Genomic DNA, 23,899 nt, shown 5'->3' with positions numbered 1-23,899 from the left:
CTTTCGTTTCCGCCATAATTGTTGGCTCAAAACATTGTGATCCTATTGGGCGGAGTGGGCAGAGTAGGGGTGGCGAAACTGTGAAGTATGGCTTCAAGATTTTGTTGTAAGGGCAGATCCTCTATTTTATAAGATCCTTGGTTAAAAGTGTAACTAAAATTTATTTATACTCATCGAAGAAAACAGGCACAGACAGTATCAAAACTATTTTGAAGTACACTAGGCTCATTGATGCATGAATTTTCAACATATAATACGACTTTTTTTTTTTTTTTAAATTAAGAATGCTCTCAATTCATATGATCTAACCAAGACTCAGATTGATTAAACTGTAATGGTTTTTAGGCTGACTGCTCCCTGAAGAAGAAGATGAGCTTTGTTGGCCTAATGGCATTGCGAGTACCTATAGAGAAGACAAAACGTTCATTAGAAGTGCCATAATACAATAAATATTCATAAAGCTTCACTTGAATTCGAATTATTACATACAAAATAATTTGATAAAGAATATGGGGGGGGGGGTTGACTCGCTTGTAAACAGTAGTATAATTCGAACTGGTTACATGAACTGAATCACTGATTGGAAAAAGGGAAAAAAATGAAATGAAATCTGTAAGTTTTACGTCCCACGATGCCGGTTAGGCTAAAGAAGACGGTGATGATGAGAAATGAATGAAGTGGTGGAATGAATAAAATGGAAGGAAACGGGGGAATTCCGTAAAAACTCACGAGCACGGTATTTGTCCACCACAGGAAAAAGGGAATAAGTGCGTCAGATCTAAGTTTTTAAAAACGCTAAAAAAAAAAAAAAAACTTCCCGTGGCGTTATTTGTATTTATTTCAAAAAGTGTATAATTGATTACTTGTAGCAAAAGAACCAACAAACAGTATTACAAGAAGAAGAGTCTTGTATTGCAGCACTGCAATTGGTTAGATAAGCTTAAAAAAATCCCTTTTTCCAATCAATTAGAGTTGAACGCAATTGTAAGGTTATGTAATGTGCAGATTATGATAGAAAGCTATGAGAATGTACATGTTGAATGCAATGTTGTATGTTAATCTTGGATATCTGTATCCGAACTATCACACGCGTTAGGCTTCTAACACTTTTATTGTCACCGTTCGTTTTTATGTACAACACATGTCATTCGTACAGCAAGAAAAGTAATACAATAGACAATTGAAGAAAATACGTAGCAAAATACGTTATCACAGTAGAATGGGTTTACATGGCGTCCTAGCCGTCTGCATCTTCGTCTTCTACGGTTTCTTGGTCAGTGGTCTTTCATGAGCAAATCGTCTTATAAAACTGTTTGTATGGGTCCCAGGTATGTGTTTGATGATTTGTGAAACATCGTTGATCTTTTTATGATTGATCGAGACTTGCCCATCGTATGTCTTTGACGTTGGCAGTGGAACATTTCTGACATTATTTATGAGTAATCGAAAAATGTCAGTTCTTAGTCCATTGATAAACTCGTAAGCTTGCACATAACCTGGAGATTCTGCTTTATAAACTAAGTGTCTGTATTTACTTATTTGGAATTTCACTCTTTTACCAGGAGTTTACTTGTAAAATGGTTGCCAGCAATGTTTAAAATCCAAGATTTCTTCATTGACAACCTCGTAAACCTGAAATGGAGTATCAGTATTCTTTGCATTAGCAATCATATGGTTATACTGTGCTGGTAAATAAATGCGATTGTGTCGTTTGAGTTCTAGTTTGATTACAGCAATCGGTATATGGTTAAAAAAAACTGTGACCTCTGACTGGCAAATATTGTTGTATAATAGTGAATCGTTTTGACACTGTCAGGCTGGAAAGCATTCTTCTCATTGTATGATTGCAGTTTTAACCACCACTTGTATCACAGAGAAAATGTAAACCTGTCACTTATTCGGGCAAAACGATCTCTATAGATTGTACAATGCGAAGACAAAGGGAACTATCGTAATGACAGCAGAGAGCTCTAGCGACTGTCCACTTACAGTCTTGCAGTTGTGGTGATGTCCTGCAGCGAGTGGAAGAAGAAAATAAGAAACGTAGTTATTCCCTAATTCTTATCAGCGAGAGATTTCGCCTTCTACATTGGTCACATAGAGTTCTCCAAATATTCCTGTTTTCCACTCAACGATGTAACTATCTTAAAGGAACCCATCTACTATCTCAGTTTAAAATAATAAAAAATTGTACTTTTTCCAATCAGTGGTTCAACTGGTTGTTAAAATTTCCAAGATTTCCAAAACAGATTTTTAAGTTTCTGCATCTCTAAATCCAGTGGTGAAAAATATAATTCCTATTACTATTTTTGAATAGTAAAATACAAAATGTCAATATAAAGGTCCTACATGACCTTAATCTAGTCACTATTTAGTAGTATCATTAGTATAGGGTTATATAATAATAATACTCATAAGAATAACAATAAGAATAACAATCGCTGATAAGAATAACAATAATCATATAATCGTATAGTAATAATACTAATACTAAATCAACTTACTATACAGATCACAGAACAGACTATTAATACTAATTATAGAACCTGTTGTTAAATACCGATGAAACAATCGGTTGTTAAATACTAATCATAGAACCTGTAATGAAATGATTTGAATGATATGCTTGCTTGAGTAGAGGAACCCAAAGCACAAAATTAATATACAGAGTATAATAAAATCTTTGACGTGAGCAGATCCGTATTTAGGAATGTGGTATTCTGTGGTCATACACAGGGCGGCAGTATTTAAAGGGCGGCAAAATTATGGATGTAATTATACCATCCTAACATTACCAAATGCATCCTAACATATTAAAAAACACATATTTCTTACGCGGGTTACTTGCAAGAGAATTCTGTAAAAGGGAATGAGTTCGTGATATGAATCAGGTTCCAAAAGCCTGCTTTAGTCATATGGTTGGCAGCCTTAACATGATTTTGTTTTATAAATGTATTTAAAATAAAGCGTAAAAATGCTCTATGGAAAATAAAGCACTTCTTGGTAAACTATTTGCCTTTTAAATTCTTATTCTAATTATTCTAATGAAGAATTAGATTCATTATTTTTAACCTATATAAGTGGCGTACGCATTTTTGTCGTTGAGGACCTGGTTTTATTTCCCAGTGGGAGAGTATGTGGTTCAAGATTCACACTCAGTAGTAGATCCACGTCTCACACAGCCTCGCTGCTGTAAGGGATGCTAAGCTCTGATCTAATCTAATTATTGTTTTATTTCAAGCAATAATGAAAAGCACGACGCTCAAGATACATACATTAAAAAGTTAAAAGAAAGTAAGTATTGTGAAGTTTCAACCCAGCTCTGTGAAGAACAGGGAAACGAAACAACAATTTTTTTTTGCAAAGGTTAAGTGTTTCATGGACAATGCGTACTTTGAATTAGGGTAAATAATCGTCTGCTTTAGTTGAGAGAAGCTTTTCTACCCTCAACTGGATTTTTAATTCTAGAATACATTTGACAGATAAAGACCTCGAAGCTCACCTAAAATTTGTAATTAATCAACCACCTCAAGATTGTACAGACCAAGATACTGAGAATTATACCGTATAGAAAACTAGATTGCAGTGATGTCTACCTGAAAGTTTACAAAATCCTATCTCAAGAGATAGAAATTCCCATTTTACTCTTGAGTTCCCACGTTAGACATACTAATTGCAAAATTTCCACAACCTTTAAAATTTGAAAAGTGAAGCTACTGTATGTGACTCATTTTCTTCAATAAATGAGTAAATTATCCGTAGAGTCAGATCTCTTATCAAATAGTTTGTGAACAAGTGTCTTTCTTAATTGAAAGAGATATTTAAAAATGTTCAGTAAAACAGGCTCATTCTGTTATCAACATTTATTATTTCTACCATGCTTTCGTCCCGTAATTTTCTACGGAACATAACTAATCAAGGCAAGCTTCATTCAGTGACTGCGAGCGATTATTTCTCTTTTAGTATTTTACTTTCATTTGTTGTTTGTCTACAGTATCAGAGTACAACTTACGTCCCTTTTGCTTCATTATTTTTTTGACTCTCTAGTAACTGCATACGTCATTTACATTTTACAATGCATTTTACAGCATCAAAATTTGGCAATTAGTGCTTATTGTTTGTTAAATTCTCATTAGTCTATATCCTGACCAGTGGCGTATTTAGGGGGTGGCTTCCGGGCTTAAGCCCCCCCCGAAATCTTACTTACTATAGTAAAGTATATGAAATATCTTGCAGAATTTTCCCATTTTCAGGCAAAGCCCCCCCCCGAAAGTTAGCAAAGCCCTCCCCGAAACAAAATCGTAAATACGCCACTGATCCTGACAATAAAGAATTTTGTTGAACCGATCAAGTTGATACATGAAAAATCCCATACATATTGCCAATTTTTTAAAGGTAATTCCCTTTATCCTTATTCGAGAAATTAACGTTAGAAAATCCCATGAAATGGGATTTTACCCACGGGTTGGTATCACTGCTGGATTGTGATTTTTTTTTAAAAAAAACATTCCTTTGTTATTATTATTGTGTAGGTACTCTTGTTGAAAAAGGCTGATGAAAAAGGCTGTTGAAAAAGGCTGAAAAAGGGAATTAAATCCAACAACTGTGGATCTTTTTGCTCATCAGAGCCAAAGAATTAGTATTTCCTATATACGGTTGCCAAAAATATGGCTTTATAAATGAGGGTGGGTGCGATATTTCTTTGAACAAGAAATTTATAGCGTACAATGTCACAAGTTAGGTGTGAAAAAAACTGTCTGGCCTCGGGTGAGCGATAACGCTGTGACGTCATCAAAACATGTTGCCACAAGTACCTGCTCTGAGGATTCTGAACTAAACTTAATCTGTTGAGCAAAATGATATAATCTGGAAGTTAAATGAATATTCCTTATATGTCTATCTACTGTTCTTTACACAAAACAATTTTAAAACGAAACAACACAGTAAACATTCCAAGTGAGATTTTGTACTTTAGACACGACCAGTACTCGCGATATATCTATCCATCTACTGACCATTTCACAAGGAAAATAATGCACAATGTTTTGACTATATATATAATTATATGCTACAGATTGTGCATGTATATCGTACACAGCAATTAGCTCATACATACCATAGTAGTAACCAGCAGTACAAGGTAAAGGACTATTGCCCAATAGAACGTCATTGCTGTCGATATTCTGTGAACAATAAGAGTTTAAAAAAAGTTTTTTACTTTAATATTCTCTCATTTCTTAACATTAGAATCAAACAAAAATTTATCTATGCGCTTACATTAAATAATCTAATACAGGGATGCAAATAAGCATCAAAATTTTACTCGGCAGAGAATAAAGCTACTAGCCAACATCCCAGAATAGAAATCATTTACTTACCTTCGGTATGATATTAAATACTCGCCTGCACCGACCAATAGCTCACCCCCGGCGAGTGGGTGAGTGGTTATTTGCATCCCTGACCTAATAGAATATATGAAACCAATTCTATATATTATGAAAAATCGATGACAGTATTTATACGTATGAAATGGGCGTGATGTAAATGCATTAATTTAATATATATAATAATTATAAATATATAATAGTCTAGAGGGATAGTAAATTTTGTTTCTAACTTTACTGCTAGTTGATCCAGAAGTTTTTTTTTTTTTTTTGTGCGCGCGTGTGTGTTTAATCCTTTCATACCAAATGATTATCATTAGCATAAAAAGTAAATAATTAGCATTAGAATTATGTTCAACAAAATTTTAATGCATTTTTTTTGCAATATTTGAATTGAACTTTTTAAAAAGGGTGTCTGTTGGAAAAAAAAAAAATAGGAAAAACACAAAAATACATTAAATGTGAAACTAGATAAAATAACTATAGTTTGCTACTTACATCTTATTGTTTGCGTACAACGTGAAATTACATAAGAATATTTTGGTGTTAAGATGTATATTAATATTTCAATGTAGTTACAAAGTTGCATATCTTACGTCTTTTTAAAAATAATAGCATTTCTTATATCAAAAATTTAACTACAAATAATATATAAGGATTCATAGTGTTTGATGAAGCAACGTACATAATTGGCGAAACTGTTATACGTACTTTTTTTTGTTCAGCGAGTAGTTTAAAACAATTTCAAAAATAAACGTAACTAAACTATCAGATTTCTCAAGTAATTTATGTGAGAAAAAATAAATATAATAGAAATTGTATAAATTCATATTACAGGTAAACATGACTTTGTATGTAGTTCCGTGTTGTGAGGGGAGTAAGCGGGGTGACGGCCCCAGGGCCGAAGTAAAGGGGCGCAGAATTCGGGAGATAAAAGGACAGAAAAAAGGAAAAAGTAATAAAATTGCTCAAAATAATGGAAAACCAGGGTTTATTTCTGGAAATTTTCTCACACTCCGCGCAAACCGTGGTGGTGCTACACAGTTGGTCTTGCAACTTCACTCACGGAGTTGGTGTGGGTCAATGAAAACTTGACCCACGACCCACTGACCCACCACCCACCGTGAACCACTGTGTCCCACCACCCACCATGAACCAGTCTCATCCACTGTGACCTACTCTGACTCACCAAAATCCATCATTATTAACTCTGACACATGATCCACGGCCTCTTCTCTACTGACTAAAAGAGTTTACACTTGTAATAAAACAAGGCTGTGAAATTGTCACTAATCGGAGTTTTAATTTCTACGGTCAATCGCTCAAGCACTACTCTGTTACAATAACGGTGGACCTGACCTTTACGATATAAAATGGTAAAGTGTTTGTCAGTGTGGAAATTGAAGCACTTCGAGGTGGGAAGGGGGGAATTAGTGTGTGCCTAAACTATACTTGTACTAGGAGAGTATTCTTGCAAGTGTTAATTTCTCAACGCATTCCAAAAGAAACTTCTATTCGCAGGAAAATACCCCTGTACAATATGGAAAAGGTTATGATTTCTTAATTCACAGTATTTTACTCACAAAAGACCTGAAAAATTAGTTTTTCATAGCGTATAAAGGTTCTTGGGTACCCTCTATGACAGCATCTCCACAAAGTATGCTCATAATTGTAATTTGTGTAATCACTAAAACATCACGTTAAATTTAAGTTACAAATATGCATAATTGCAATTATTATGAATATTTACTAAAAGTAGTTTACGGTCTAGTTTAATAGGTAGAACAGATACTTGTAAAAAATTAGATACAAAGTTGAATAACACAACTAAGCAATTAGTAACACAAGTATACATTTTCCGTAATCCGTATTTGCCACCTTAAAACAAATCTGAAATCGGGCTTCTTTCCTGTTGGCCTCCAGAACTTTTTCATGGTAAATCATCCGCAGCGGAATGATGTCCATCCTTCAGACAAGAAATAACTAGTTCGTCTATTTCGAGCTTGTCTAGCAGTGGGCCATTAACATTGATGAAGAACAAGTTAGACAATGTTTGAGCACTTAGTCTATTTCTAATATCAGTCATCTGTAAATTCATAAGGGGAAATCCCCGTTCCCACTCTGTCGTGGAAATTGATAATACTTCTATTCGATTTCTGCAACTCCACATCGACAATCTGCTTGGTAGACTTAAGTCTGATAACAATCTTTCTCGGTCAGTTTTGAAATACTCAGCAATAAATATCACCTCTCTATCACCATACAACATATTTTCCATATCGACCATGTCAGTTGGCAATATCGACTCATGGAGAACAGAAACTTCATCTACCACGCCTTCGATAGGGAATCTTACGCATAAATTATCGATTAAAGCCTAATACACTGATAATTTCTTATTTGTTTATAACCTTAATTTTTGTAATTACACATGAAAATTTTATGTCATTACCAAGTTCCCTCCCCCCAGAAAGCAAAAGAGAACGAGGTTCCGAGGTGCCTGGGAATTTCTCCCCTTCTCTCCCTTCAATTATCACACTGCTGTTCGTCATGGGCCAAATTACGATGAATTTCAATTAAATTATCATAGTATAATTGTTTCCTTGTTGAATTACAGATACTTTTCAGTGGAAAAAAGGATGAAATTTGAAAGTCCCAAATCAAGGTAAGTACACGAACTTAAAAAAAATAAATAAAAAAATAAAAAATAAAATAAAATAAAAAAATAAAAGTAAAATTTTCCATATAATTATGCATACAGTCCAAACTTAAAATTTCCGGGTAATTTTCCAATTTCCGTGTAATACAATTTCCACTTTCCATATATAGAAAGTGTACCCCCCCCCATAAAAGAGAATGTTTGAAAAATGCTAGGTCACATTCTGTTTATTTTCAGTAGAGTTAATACACTGAATTTCAGCTCCGTAAGTTTAACGGCTTGCGAGATTCGGATCCCCACTGCCTCCTTAGGATATGTATTATAAGGGAAGCGATATAACATCCCAGTTTGGATTACGGCCTAACTATATACCGAAAGTCATTTCATTTGACTTTGCAATTTGGCCGTGATGATCAGGCACACATATTTACATTCAATTTTTATATAATAAATTATATATTACAGTGATTCAAAAATGTATTTTTCCAGTAGTTAGCTCCTCTAAAAACTCACAAGCTTCGAAAGCCAAATAGTAGTATAAGTCCTGTTGTTATTTACCGGTAATTATTACAATTACAAATAACAGTATCCAAAAGTGTCTGAAGTTCTTTTTTCACTTAGATATTCTCACCTCAGGTAAGTAGACAGAAACAAATGGAAAAGGAAGGGAAATGGAGGTCTTGAAAGCAAAACGCAGACAAATTCACCAGTCTTCAGAAGATATTGTCTACAAGATAGAAGATACTGCAGTGAACAGAGTGGGTCAGCAAGTCAGAGCGAGTCGGTGGGTTGCAGTGGGTCATGGTGGGTTGTGGGTCACAGTGGATCACGGTGGGTGGTGGGTCGCAGTGAGTCACATGCTGTTGACCCACGACCCACTCAGAAAACTTGACCCACCGACCCACTGACCCACTCCATCTCTGGTCATATATACAGAGGCGAAGTCGTATGCTCTCGTATCGTGCGCTGATTTTTCACGGCACGGCATCGGTTGTAGGATATTAAAATTGTAAGTAAACAATGACATAACAGAAACACCATGTCTATGAACACATTGACAGTAAAGAAAGAATTCTCTGCAATATTATTCTTTGCTGTTTCTCTTCTACAGAGTGAAGTTTTCTGTTGGCCAATAAATACGTTCCAAATAAAAGTTGTGGTATTCATGAGGTTTAGGTCTACATCTTTATCAATTTCTGAATTTTCACTTGTTTGATAGGAACATGTCCACTTGGGTAAGCAGTCAATGCGGGTTGTGCTGGTAGGACATATTTCACTACGACGAAAAACGTGTGATTCATTCCACCAAGCCATTGATTATGGAACAACACTTGAAATATCCTTTTCTCTCAATACTGTAAACAAAGTGATATAAGATAGTAATTAAAAAGTTTTCTCTTTCGATTCTAGTTTTTATCTCTTTCTCTCCTTTTAGAAGTTGCATCTTTTTGTAATACTGCAATCATAACATTCTTAAGTCCAAACTGTCATAGATTATAACTTCTTTAGCTACGAATTTATTGAGAAACCACTTCACAACTTAACTTTGTATAATGTAGAGATTAACGTCGTGAACAATGAAGATTATGTCGTGTATCCGCAGGCGTTTCGACATGATGTCTAAACCTCGATTACGTGGTAAAAAAAACTGTGACCTTTGATGGAGAAATACGAGGGCAAGTCAAAGATTATCTACACTTTTCATTCTACAGTTTATTTACATGAAGTTAGGGTTATGCTATGCACATCATTTTTCTACATAATCTCTCTCCTTATCAATGCACTTGGCCCAACGGTCAACGAGCTTACGTATTCCTTCCAAATAAAAGGTTTTTGGTTGGTCGTGAAGCCACTTTTGCACGGCATTTTGCACGTCTAAATCTGAGGCAAATCGGCGAACACGCAAAGCAGAGCAGAGCTGAGCAATGACTGATGTTCAAAGCAGCTGCTACCTCATTGATAGTGATTCGCCTATTCGTCAGAACCATCTCTCGAGCTTGCTGAATGTTGTCATCTGTAGTGGAGGTTGATGGCCGTCCTGTTTCCTCTTCATGTTACACTTATTTGACCACTTTTAAACTTCTCGAGCCACAAAAACACAGTTTTACGTGATAGTGCACTACTCCCATATTGCAACGATAGTCTGCTATGAGTATCTGACCCTTTGACACCCTCCAACCAGAGGAATCGGATCACTGCTCGTTGTTCCTCTTTGGTGCAAACTTCTAATGAAGCTGCCATGATATATCTGCAACAGAAGGAAGAAAATTGGAGGAATTAAGACTACACTTTCACAGCATTATCACAACAGTAAAGCAATAAAATATGCGAGGACAGAAGACAAAGTGTGCAATGCAAGAAAAGTTATGACAAAAGTGTAGATAATTATTGACTCTCCACGTAGGGTCTATTATTGTATTTCATGAAATCGATCCGTATCTGTTAGTGACAAAGGATAGAGACAACGAATTTGATTTGTATCTTGACCCAATTAACTATCCGGAAAGAAATTGAGTTTTGTTTTGTCTTCTGGCATCTCCTTTAGGCAATCTGCTAGAAAAAAAAAATCACACTTCATCCGGGGATTTTTCATGGTAAATAAACACGGTACTTTTTTCACTTTAATCTTTACAGCACAAAACACATTCATTTTAACCTATTTCAATAAAACAGATCTTCAGTAGCAGAGTCAGTCGCCAAAGATACAACATGACTCTATACATCTTATTTTTCAGATGTCATATTCTACGGATGTAATACAATTTTATATATTTGACAGATCGCAAATAGTGACGCCTTCTTTTTAGCCAGAGTAAAATTTGAATGAGTGATGTTATGTATCTGGATGGTAAAGAGCCTTCAGTACATTTATAAGGAGAGCGAATGGTATCATGGGAGATACAATATTATGATTGACGGTCACGACAATAAAGTGTGCTAAGCTTGTGTACTTGGCCAGTTTAGGGCGAGTTCAGTTAAGTGAAGGAACAGAGAAAGAAATGCTGTGATGACAAAGGTATGTGCAATATACACCGTGTCCCAAAAGTCCTGTAACACTTTTCTTAATTTGTTACATAAAAACAACAAGTGATATAGTTGTTATGTATATGTCATATGAAAGAGTATCTCAAATGTTTTTTTTTTTTCATTTCTCAGGCAATGCTCGTAATTCCCACATTCACCTCAGATGGCGTTGGCATTGGCGTGTTGTAAACAAGGCGACTTCAGGTGCAGAGCGTGCTTTTTGTGTATTGGAGTTCGATAAAAACAAGAGCGCTACAGATCTGCAACGGTAGTTTAAGACAAGGTACAAGAAAAAAGTACCAAGCAGGAAGTCCATTTATGTCTCAAATCATTACCATCACGACGTTCATGAATTTCTGAATATTGAGTTACTTCAACGCTGGATAGAGCAAGCAAGAACACATTATTAGTGTTTCGACACGTCGCCTCCAAGATCCCCAGATCTAACTCCCTATGACTTCTTCTTATGGGGATACATAGAAGATAGTGTGTATGTGCCACTGTTACCAGAAAATGTAGAAGAACTTAAGCGAAGGTTTGAAGAAGTTGTTACTACTGTCTCTCAAGATATGCTCCAACGAGTATGGCAAGAATTTGATTATCGTCTAGACATATGTCATGTTACACATGGTTTCCATATCGAGGCATCGTGAACTACTCTTTCATATGACATAAACACGACAGAAATATTACTTGTAGTTTTTGTGCAATAAATTGTTACCGGGCTTTTGGGTAGTGATGAGCAAATGCGAGACCAAGACCAAGACCTGGGTGGTCCTGGTCTTGGTCTTGGTCTTGCACATCCAGTCTTGGTCTTGCACATCCAGTCTTGGTCTTGGTCTTGTACTGGAACCGTGGATCTTGGTCTTGCTTGTAAGAGTCTTCCAACTCTTGTTTTTTTTTAATCATATATAAGGGATAATAAATTCTACAACGCGCCAATAGTAGTAACGAAAATACAATGTACGTTTATAAATGTAATACAATTTACGTTCTTGTAAGTAAGATGATAGTGTACAACATAGGCGGTGACATTTATTTGTTTTTAATTGGTGCCCAAGTTATAAGATAAATCACAACGTTTCATAATCTTTTCATATTTTTAAGAGATCCAATACTCCACTGGTTCCTAAACTCGGGAGGCTACCCCTGAGACGCATGAAAGAAAATCAATTCGGCACAGATCACTCAAATACCATGAATTGTCAAATTATTTTTACATTCTAAAAAGGCGTCAGATTTTTTTTCAACCACGACTAGCTAATCTTTGTACTGAACGAACTTCCAATTAAATATTGTGATTTTATTTGACTGATTCTGATGTGCACTCTATGGGGCAGAAACATGGACATTACGCAAAAGCGAAGAAAATTTAGAGGCTTTCGAAACGTGGGAATGGAGAAAAAGGAGAAAATTAGCTGGGTTGAACGGAAAACGAATGAGAAAACGTTACAAATAGTAGCAGTAGGGGAGAAAACAAGAATTTTAGATGTAATTAAGAGGAGGAAGAGGAACTGATTGGGACATTGCCTAAGAAGAAACTGTATTATGAAGGACGTGCTAGAGGGTATGGTGGAAGGAAAGAGAGGGAGGAGGCGAAGGAGACTGGTTGAAGGAAGATATTAAAAAAGAAAATTGCTACATCAAGACGAAGAGACCTAGGGAGGACCATCGTACATCGAAGTTTCTCAGTTGCAGCAAGTGTCCTGCCAATAATGGCAGAATAGCATTAATTAATTTTATTATTATTATTATTATTATTATTATTATTATTATTATTATTATTATTATTATTATTATTATTATTATTATTATTATTATATGTTTAGCAGGCCAAAAAGAGAGAAAAATATTAAAATAATAATGATTATAATTAAACCTCTTAATATTTTACAATAATTTAATTGAAAACTGAAAACGGTTCAACTGTCTATGTCTTCTGTGTAAACTCAATTTACGTAAATACTTTTGACCTATATTAGAAATACAAAACAACGGCATCAAACTCCAAGTTATTTGACATAACTATAGAAAATCATACTCTCTTGTGAATATGAATTATTTATTGTTGTATAAAGTTATATCGCTCAATCCTCAGTGTGCTGTGAGGCTAAACGTTACACTGATCACGATTTGAATTAGACACACCTGCCTAATACCGTGTAGCACCACATTCCACTCTCATAACGGCGGCTGTCCGGCAACGCATGGACTCCACGAGACGCCCGAAGTGTTGTTATGGCATCTCAATTCATATTTGCTGCAAAGTCTTTCACAGAGCCCACATGTTGCTCGGAAGAGGGTCCACAGCCCGAAAGCATTGTTCCGTGGCATCCCACATCAATTCAATGGGATTGAAGTCCGGTGACCACGATGGCCAGAAAAGAGTTGCCAGATTAGAGGAGTGCTCATCAAACCAGTTTGTTCCCATCCTAGAGCTGTGTGCTGCCGCGTTGTCCTGCTATAAGATGAGGTCACCATCCGGATATTGCAACCAAGCAAATGACAGGTTATCTAGAAAATTGTGGTAGCGTTCACCTATGTGGGACCATGTCACATATGTTAGGGGACCCATTTGAGTCCATGTAAACATGCCGCTGATAAGAATACCACTACCACTTCCTATACATTTTCCTGCTTGCAAGATGAATCCATTGCCTCGTGCGGTTGACGACGCCCTTGTACTCGTTCATCAATATGTGCTAATGTGAAACGTGAGTCATCTGTGCAGGCAACCTTTTTCCACATTTCCACAATCCAGTGGCGGTGTTCCTTTGTCTATGTTAGACAATGATTCCTATGTTGTGCGGTTAGAAGAGGTACTAGCGTAGACCAATGGCTTCTGCACCACATGGCGAGTTGGTGGTTGTGGATTGTGTGACTGCTAACACGGCGTTGTTGTCCTGCATTAAACCTCTCCACAACGTAACGCACTGTGGCAGGTCTATCGGCTGTTACGATGCGGGCTAGTTGGCACCTACCTCTGTCGTCGGCACGTCCCTCACCGCTACAGTTTGCCCGTGCGGGTGCTGTTTTAATGGAAGCCACGTAGTCACGATACATCCTTGGTACAGTTGCCTTGGAAAATCCGAGTGCCGTAGCCGCTTCCAAAATTCAGACAGTCGTCTTCCCCTACTATTTGACAACTGTCAAATGCCCTCAGGTCCTTCGTCTTGCCCATCACACGATGCACTGACACAGATATCGAGAGAAGAAGCACACGGCAACAGTACACGCGCGATGCGTTCCATTCACATGCACTTGTGGAGCCTGTGCAGAGCGGTTGCTGCAACTGTTCTACTGTGTCTCATTCAACTGGTAATCAGTGTATATTGATAAACAATTATTCAACTTATAAGCATCCTCCCATAAAACCAAACTTGCGGTCACATGGACGAAGTTTTTGTCAATGTCGTGAAAATGTTATTTCGATATTAATTTTATGAGCGCATATTAAAAATTTTTTTACGGATGCTTAAGCCTACTAGCTAAGGCCACATATCCATGTAGTCGTCACCTATGGTGTACGGAATTACCGATGTTCAATACTACATTACTCTTTAGTTTTTGAAGAAGAACACCACTAATATGCTTTGAAATGAAATGAAATATCTAGCTTAACGTCCCACGGTGATGCATCAAGGCTAAGGTAGACGGAGATGACGAGAAACGATGGAATGAACTGTGGAACAGATGAATGAAATGGTGGAATGAAAAAAGTAGTTGGAAACTGGAAAACCCCGAGAAAACCCATGCATATGTTGTTTGTTCACCAATAAAAGCTCACATGGCGCAAGCTGGAATCGAACCAGCGACCCTATGCACCAGAGATGAACGCTCTACAACGTTTTGTTTATGATCGTCCTAATAGGGATATTGGTCATCACGTATATTCTACTTAATCCAAGCACGACAGGGACACGAACACAAAAAAATCTAGGACAGTTAAAATTCCGACCATGCTCTTCAGAGGGATTCGAACTCGGAGTGGATCGCGCCTCATGATCCAAGCTGAACACCCGAGACCACTCGCCTATTGCCACCAGCAATCACTGACCCACCGCGGCCATGACATATTTTAGTTTACTTTTCGCTTATTCGCTTCTTATGGACACAACTATTCTTCGTATGATTTTCCAAAATCCAATCGTGTGGCATATCGACTCACGCGGATCGCATAAACTACTGGGAACACATTTACTCCAGCGGCTTTTTTACTGAAGCCAAGAAATTCAAGTGAAAGATATAATGACTTTTCCCTTTCCATTTTACATTCTACATAAAAAAAAATCAAATAGCACATGTACTTGTGCAAGACTCTTGCGCAAGAGTTTTGATCTTGGTCTTGGTCTTGCATGCATGACTCTTGCACAAACTGCAAGACCAAGACTTTGCGCTCATCACTACTTTTGGAACATGGTGTATATACAGATGGCTGTGATATATTCGACGTTCGGGGTTAGAGTAATCTGAATTTGCTTTGTGGCCTGATCAAGATAACCATAACGAATGTTAACACAAGTCTAATTTAAAACTTAAGAGACTAGAAACTAGAATATATTATTATCCATACACAACTGTAAAAATATTAACTTGGCACTAGTACAGGAAAAAACGATCTGTAATCTCTATGACGTTACACTATAGTAAAAGAAGGTATCCGTATCCAACATTGGATCCCACTTGAACATTAGTTATAAAAGAGTGAAATAAAATATTTCAGTTTAACGTCCCACAATTATGTCCTTAAAGCTAAAGAAGACATATGATTAAGGCAAGTGAATGATGATGGATGAATTCTCGAGATACTCCCGTTTCCTCCCACATTTCATTCCACCAATTCTTCCATTAAAGTTATAGTTATGAATACTGAGGAAGTGTCATCTAGAGGATTTGTATTATAAGACCATCTGCATTTCTATGTCACAAGAATAAGGTATATACTCACTTCATATTTGTCAATGCCTTGTCATGACAAAGGGCATCGATTTCTACGTAACTTTGGGGGATCCATTCAGGTGTGTGTTTGGTTGCAGACAAGGGTCTAAGAAGGCATATATGAGGATTTTAAGAGAAATTGAATTCAAATTATTGCAAATGTTGTATATTCATAAAAAATGCATATAACAATAAAAATACATATGAAATATATATTCATGAAAATACATGGGGTCCCACATGAGCACTGGGAGACCCGGGCCACCGACCCCCGCATGATCATTGCCCTTGAATCATGACACCGTATTTGGACCATGTGCAGAGAACGGATAAAGATAACTCAAATGCATTAAAATCATTGTCCGAAACTCAATCCATTTCATTTCACTCTAAATAGAATATTCAGGAATATTGTGTAGGAATTATCGATGTCTAGATTTCTAAGAAAATGTTGATTGTTACTATGACTACAATATCTAATAATCCCAAGTAGTGCAATATGAAAAAATAAGTTTATGTTATGTTGGCAACTTTGTTAACCTGATGGTGTTACAGAATATGTCAAATAATATTTCCCTGTTAATATTTGCATGATACGAAATTTCAGCGTAATATATTTATTAGTTTAAATGTTACAAGAGGGTATCAAGATAGTCTACTCTGTATATATATCATCGAGCTCCAACAAAACTTGCATCACAGAACGTGTCTATCTAAATATATATTCATATTCTTAAGAGACTCACACACGGTCCAAGGTTTGCGCAAACAAGGCTGTTTGTGCAAACAGTTTGACCGTGTGTGGCGATGTATGAACTGTTTGTGCAAACGTTTGTGCAAACATTTTCTACATCGAACTCGTTCGAAAATTGTTTACACGAACATGATGTTTGCGCAAACACGTGGACCGTGTATGGGCATGTTTGTGCAAACACGAGCTTTATTTCCGAGTAGGAAGCCTAGTGTACAGACGATTATTTCTTGCGCTATGGCGTCAATGAATAGGAATCAAGAATTCTGTCGAGAATTTATTGACCTTTATAGAAATTTACCTGAACTGTGGAAGGTAAAGAGTGAAGATTATAAAAAACAGGAATTTGAAAAATGCGGCATATGAGAAGTTAGTGAATAAACTGAAGGAAATAGATCAAACGGCGGACAGAGAGTCAGTGAGGAATAAAATCAATTCACTTCGTTCTGTATACCGAAGAGAACTAAAGAAGATAAATGCAAGTACAAGATCTGGAAGTGGATCAGATGACGTGTATGTACCCTCGTTGTGGTATTTTTCCCATATGGACTTTCTGAGGGACCAGGAAATGCAATTATCCGGTATTCCGACCTTGGATGAAATAATTGATGTGGAAGAAACACTTTCATTTAATATAAGTAGTGGTAAATTTGTGCATATGTATGATAGATATTTTCATTTGTGACCTTGTTCTCAACCAAAAAAAATCATAGTCTTCATTCTTCACACCGCACCATTTTAAACGTGCATGTTGGTAACAACAGTCGTTGTGCTGCTAACTTCAATAGTTTCTGGAGTTCGCGCCTTCGCGGCCGTCGGTGGGGCCGAAGGGGGGTGGGATCAACACCGAAGCGCGGGAGTTCCAGCAATGACATGATTGATAATCTGCATGACATCACGTAACAGGCATTTTCCAGCGCCCAACGCCACCGATCATACCTCCACTGAGCATAGCAGCACGCGGAGTTTTGTTGCATTCGTACAAAAGGTTTTGTGTTCTAGTTGATAAGATTAAAAAAAAAAAATCCTTGACTGAATGACTGCAGACCCATTTTGCAAGCAGCTTGTTACAAACAGTCGCTTTGTCATTTCATCAAGCAATGAGCTCACCGACACCAAACGACAAATTTCGTCTACTCTAGTACCCAATAACATCTGCCAGGGTGAAAAACTTGATCAGACAAAGGTCATAAGCTGACATTACCAGACTAAAGTCTAAATTAGAGTAATTTTACAAAAAAAAAAAAAAAAAAAAAAAAAAAAAAAAACTGTAGGGTAGGCAGTGGCGGAGCTACTGCCTCTGCAACGGCAAGGAGGCCCAAGACGTAAGGAGGCCCTGATTATATGTGTTTTATTTTAGTCAGACATGAAATCGCAATCAAGAAAATTTTTGTTACTTCCGTTGAAAACTATACCGTACGCACTATTTTACCCTAAGATTATTGTTTTTGAGCGGGTATAACACCTGATTTTGTCATTCCTGATGTGATCAAAGTTGGGGAAAAAAGATATCTTTATTTTTCTGAGTAAGTTTAGAACTACTTTCGTAACAGTTACAGTCCGTTTGGCTACAAGTCTGAGGTAAATTTAATATATTACCAAATTTATTTGAAATCAAATTAGATTTCACAACAGTATATGCGTATGTAACTCGTAATCAAAAGATCATTAGGAAAATAAGCAACATAATATTTTTCCAGAACTGTCACTATCAATCAGCCGTGTACACATACATATCCTCGTTGAATTATAACAGTGTAACAATCATGAAAACTCCATTCACATATATTATATTCAGTTTTAAACAATTAGTAAATAGTCCTAATTCAAAGTAGCGGTAATATTCTGATTATTACATGTGGTTACTCGTGTTTACATGGTGTCATTCATTGCCTGACTTTGAATGTCTGTACTGGAAAGAAACATGAAATGCTTAAATTGTTTTATAGGTCCTAATAAGTCCTGGCAAGATTTTTTCTGTATCTGTGTGTGTGGAGGGAGGGCTGATTTTGAAGTTCCGCCACTGAGGGTAGGTGTTATTTATATAGCCTACTATCCATTAACGTTAAACAAGCTGCTTCAGTGGACATGCTTACGCGATTAAACTCAAAATTGAACTGAAGTTTGTGCAAACAGTTGTATCGTGTATGGCCGAGTGTTTGCGCAAACCGTGGACCGTGTGTGGGTCTCTTTAAAGCAACACGTCTAGAGTAGTTGTGTGTCAAAGTCCACAATAGTAAGAGGACACCAGTCATAGCCTTTTATACGTTAAGTGATTTTAAATTTGACCTTTAAAGGTCCTATAATCTTATATATGTAAATAGTCTGGTGTAGACGTTGGGAGGCTAAAGTCCACAATTCACTTGACCTTGAATCATTGCTCCTGTGATACACGGGATACAACTGAACACAAACCAAACAGACATGACAACGATCATTAATAACTACAAAAACATATTAGCTCACCATGTGAACGAACAAACATCAAATATTAGGTTGTTAGAGGATGTGACTCAATTAGGACATTACTATTATATCCCTAGGTAGTTTCAGTAAACACACCGTTTCGGTCAGTATTTTCAAACTACATTATTTACTTCTAATTATTCTACTGTAAAGATGATTACTAAAACTTTTAATTTTGTTCTTTTTACTACACTATCTTAGCACATAATTCAATTAATCTGGTCAAGAAGCACCCTTAGATGCGGCAGCCATATTAGAAATGTCCGCCATATAGGATGACGCAAACGTTGGAGCGGCGAGGACTTTTGGGGGATCTTGGTTATGGTCTTGCCCACCAAGTTACGAAAATTCACTAATTTTGTGTAGGATTCACTATACTTTTACCCCTATAGACTGGTCTTTAAGCCCTACAACGTCACAATAAATTTAATAAGAGATTACGGTCTGCTGCACATAAAATTGAATATCTCCGTTAGTTTTAGAGATATAGCAACATAACTGGGCTCGTTGGAAAGCTCTTGAAACAGCAAATAACTTGTACTTCAAGATATTTTCTCGTATATGCACCCCTTTCCAAGTTATTTACAGTTAAATCTCAGGAAACAGATCTAGCATGCTCATCATTTTCACTTTGAGGTCCTCTATTTGAAATCAGCGCCAATGTAAGACAAGTAACCGTTATAAATAACAATGTCCAATGTAGTGTCTACAAAATAAAGCAAAAACGAAGTTCCTATTTTGACATGCAGAGTAGATATAACATTTTAAAGTTTAAGGGGCGAATTCGGTTGGCGACCATATTGATGACGTCATATCTCGGTTTCTCCGAGCTGGATGTTTTGGGACTTTGAGTGAGTTGATTAGAATAACATTCTGAACATCTCCACCAATTTTCAGCTTGTTTATCAAAATGTCCGCAGTAAAGCCTAATTTTCCTGGACTAATTATAGTTATAGGCGTACACTGTGTCCTTTCCTTTAACGATTTTTAGCATAGTGGGTCTGTCGTAGAACGTTTACCTCTGATGCATGAGGTCCCTGGTTCGATCTCCATGGAAGAAAGTGTGTGATGGACAACATTGTGTCCGTCGGGTTCCTTGGAATACTCCCATTTTCTCTCAGAATTCAATTCCATCATCATTGACTTGCCTTAAATAGCCGTCTCCCTTAGCCCAACGGGAATAAACTTTGAATGTTAAACTCAAAGATTTAATTTATTTTATTTTATATTTCGGTTCTGGTGAGCCTGCCTGGGAATGTGGTCGTACAGAGTAGGCTGGGTGCATAGACAAAGACTTGCTTGCAACATTAATATCTGTGTAAGAATACCGTTTGATAATGCTACTGTACACTTTATGCACTTGCATGACATGAAAACGATTTTTCCACAGTAACTCTTTACTTTGGGCAAGGCTATGATATCCTGTCACTGTTAGTATTAATCACAGGTTGTCATGGTTCTTTGCTGTTCCTTATTCACATAGATATTTTCTCACTAATGTTGTTGCTGTTCCTGATTCACATAGTATTGCCGAGCGAGCGTTAGCGAATGAAGGCGGGTCAGAGCCTCGCAGGGCACGTTATTTTCAGTTTTTTTTTCTTGGAAACAGTAACTTGGAAAGCGGTTCAGATAAATCGGTTCCTGTCACTGCTTTGCCTAAAGTAAAGACTTGCCTTTCCCAGTATCAACTTTTCCCTTTCAAACTACCATTGAGTGACCATGAAGCATAGCTTTAATGCTATAATGTACACATATCATATATTTACAGCTTACACAAGTAAATTCCTTAAAACAATACTCTTCGTTTGTGAATTTACAGATTTTATTTATAAATTTGCGAAAGATGTCCCCCCATTTTGTTAATTTACACCAAGTTTTCATTACCTTATCTGTTGTACCTGTTTTCCAGAAATAGTAAAATTATCACTCAAAAATCATGCTTCAGACATTCTAAAGAACACAAAGTATAATTTCATAGAAGTAAAGATATTATAGTCATAATTGTTTCTCCGTGACATTTACGTGTGTCATCAGACAGCAATTAAACCATATTTAAACACACACTTATTACTGTAATTTACCTTTGCACAGTCTGTTGAAATGCACACTAACCGACGTGAATGAACGTAACAAAGGAATGTGTCATATTGATCTTCTGTCCTAATTCATGAATATCGATATTACTTATTGTTTGACAGCTATAGATAAATTATTGTATGAAATACAGGAACAATTTCGATCAAGGAAAGGAACATTCCGTCACGAATATGTCGACGAAATATGTGGAATTACTACTTGCAATATACTTGTATTTGATAACAGTTGTATTATACATTTTTGGAGGTCTACATTCAAGGATTGTCTGGTTCTTTTTATATGTAAATATGTATTATAAAATGTGAATATTGTAACAATAATTCTTCTTTACGGGAAAAAGAAAAGAACATATTGATAAGATTTCATGGTCAGTAACAGGTTTGTGTGTTTTAATTTGACGTAACACTTGTTTGCGAAGGTTGCTGATTACAAAGAACGTTGATAACATGCACGATAATTTGTTGTTGAAAGGAAGTCACACATTTATGCGTACGTAGGGGAAAGTTGAACAAAACCGGGATCCAAAATGTTCTTACTTGTTCCTCAACATGTATGTGGATAGTATAGCTCGAATTAGTTTTCAAATGCTAAATAGATTTGTTATTGACACAAAAATGTTTATTTCAGTGGAAAAAGCTGGTAAATTTCGAGAGCAAAAACAATTTTTAAAGGGTATGCAAAAACCCGGTTTTGTCCGACCAAATCGGACAAAAAAATCGGGTACATATAAAATAATTATAAGAAACTTTTCTTTTACAAGAAAAATATGTAATTACTCCAAGAATCAGTGCAGTAAGAATCAACACAACTGAAAAAAATATGTGAGCTTAAAAAGTACGGAAAATATAGAGGGCTAGACTATATTAGACCAATAACGTAAAAAAAAAAAAAAAAAAAAAAACTTTGGTCACGATTTTGTTAAATCTAACAAAAATCACAAATAAAAGTTTCATCATATTCGTTCACATTGCTACAAACTTGTGTGCCCATTCAGTTAAGACACTGTATCTAACCTTCTCAGCTTTACTGTACTACCCGGTTCTGTCCGACTGTTGATGTCCGGTTTTATCCGACTACGCCATTATTCAGAACTACAGGCCTAGCATCTCTCAAAGAGCACAAAATTCCTGATTCAAGACATGGAATATGAGCACGAAAAGTTATTATTATATGATGTATACTTACATAAGTCAATCTTCCAGTGGTTAGGAACAGCAGCATATTATCGATGCGAGACAAATTAAAACTTTTCTACACAGATTGTTCAACACATCGCCAACAACAAAGGAGCCACTTACTCAGCTTTCTCTTAAACTAAGAATGACATTGCGGCTGTTTGCAACTAATTCCATGCGTTGGCCGACAGATAGTGGAACTAATATAGCCCGAAAACCTATTTTACGGTTTTATCCACCTACACGGTTTTATCCGACTTTCCCTTACACATACACAAACATTATTTGTTGTTTATGCTGTTACAGGCCCGAAACCAGCCACAGAAGATTAGGGGAGGTATGAATATGTTAGGGGGGCCAAGTCATTACAAATTCTCTTACACATATCCAAATTGTGTTTTTTGTATTGAGGTCTGGAGGGGCCTCGAAAACTTCAGGACGGCATTCCCCTTCTAGCCCCCCTGTGGTTGCGGGCCTGCAATGTTAGGTATCTATTTTCGACTTAACATAAAGTAATACTTAAATAAAGCACTAAACTCAGGTATTCACGCACAGTTAACAACACTAACGAATTATTCAAAAATGTTACTGTCGATATTTTCGATAACTCTTGCGCTATTAACTGCATTTGACATTCTCGGCAGATTATATACGTTTCCTCGTCATGGAATACCTTTAGTTTCTTCATGCGTCCGTGTCTACTCTTTCCAGCTTTTCAACAAGATTACATATTATTCTATCAGACTCATGATCAAATTCTCCATAATTTTATCATACTAGGGGCAGCCAAAGAGTTCCTGGAATTCTGTTGTAGCTCTTTATTACCACTATATAAGTACACAATTGCTTAATCGCATTCAAAATTGGCACCTTCGGAACACACACACACACACACACGATTGCTGGAAACATCGATGAAATTCCTCTTTTGGTATTTTCCAAATGTCAGCCCCCACGTCAGTTTTGATATCTTTTACGTTGGCGAAACAGAAAAGGCCCATTATTAGCCTTGGGAAAAACAAAATATGCGATGGTGCTTTAAATTTTTAATTACTATCAATATTACGTAATATTATTATACAGGCAAATCAAAACGCTTATAGATCTCTTTTATTCACGTCCGCTTTGCATAAAGGAAAAAAAATAACCCAAGTAATGGAGGCTACAAGAAGCTGTATTTGAAGCGGTTGAATATAGGGAAACAAGACGATACACTGTGACTAAATTGCTTCTCGAAAGTTTTAGACTTGTGTCTAAACTCGTATGTTGTCTTGTAAGTATGGAGAGTATTATTGAGGGTCCTTATCCATCAGTCTGTTCAAAAACAGTCTGACTCAGCGAGAAATATGTTGTTAATCATACGTTACGACCCAATAGTAGGTTCTATTTCTGCCCTTACCGCTCT

General features: G+C 36.5%; 1 long non-coding RNA gene across 1 annotated transcript; it reads right to left on the bottom strand.

Moving 5' to 3' along the window:
* Nucleotides 1-281: 281 nt before the first annotated feature.
* Nucleotides 282-22,618, bottom strand: LOC145691655 (uncharacterized). Its single transcript, XR_014132469.1, has 3 exons — nt 22,505-22,618; nt 5,117-5,183; nt 282-403 (listed from the first exon to the last, which is right to left on the bottom strand). It is a non-coding gene; the product is annotated as an uncharacterized LOC145691655 (long non-coding RNA).
* Nucleotides 22,619-23,899: the final 1,281 nt, after the last annotated feature.

The sequence above is a fragment of the Thermobia domestica genome, chromosome 8, assembly GCF_964235325.1.
Source record: "Thermobia domestica chromosome 8, izTheDome1.hap1.1, whole genome shotgun sequence".
NCBI lineage: Eukaryota > Metazoa > Arthropoda > Insecta > Zygentoma > Lepismatidae > Thermobia > Thermobia domestica.
The sequence above is the reverse complement of the archived record's forward strand: the minus strand, read 5'-3'. Positions and strand labels throughout refer to the sequence as shown.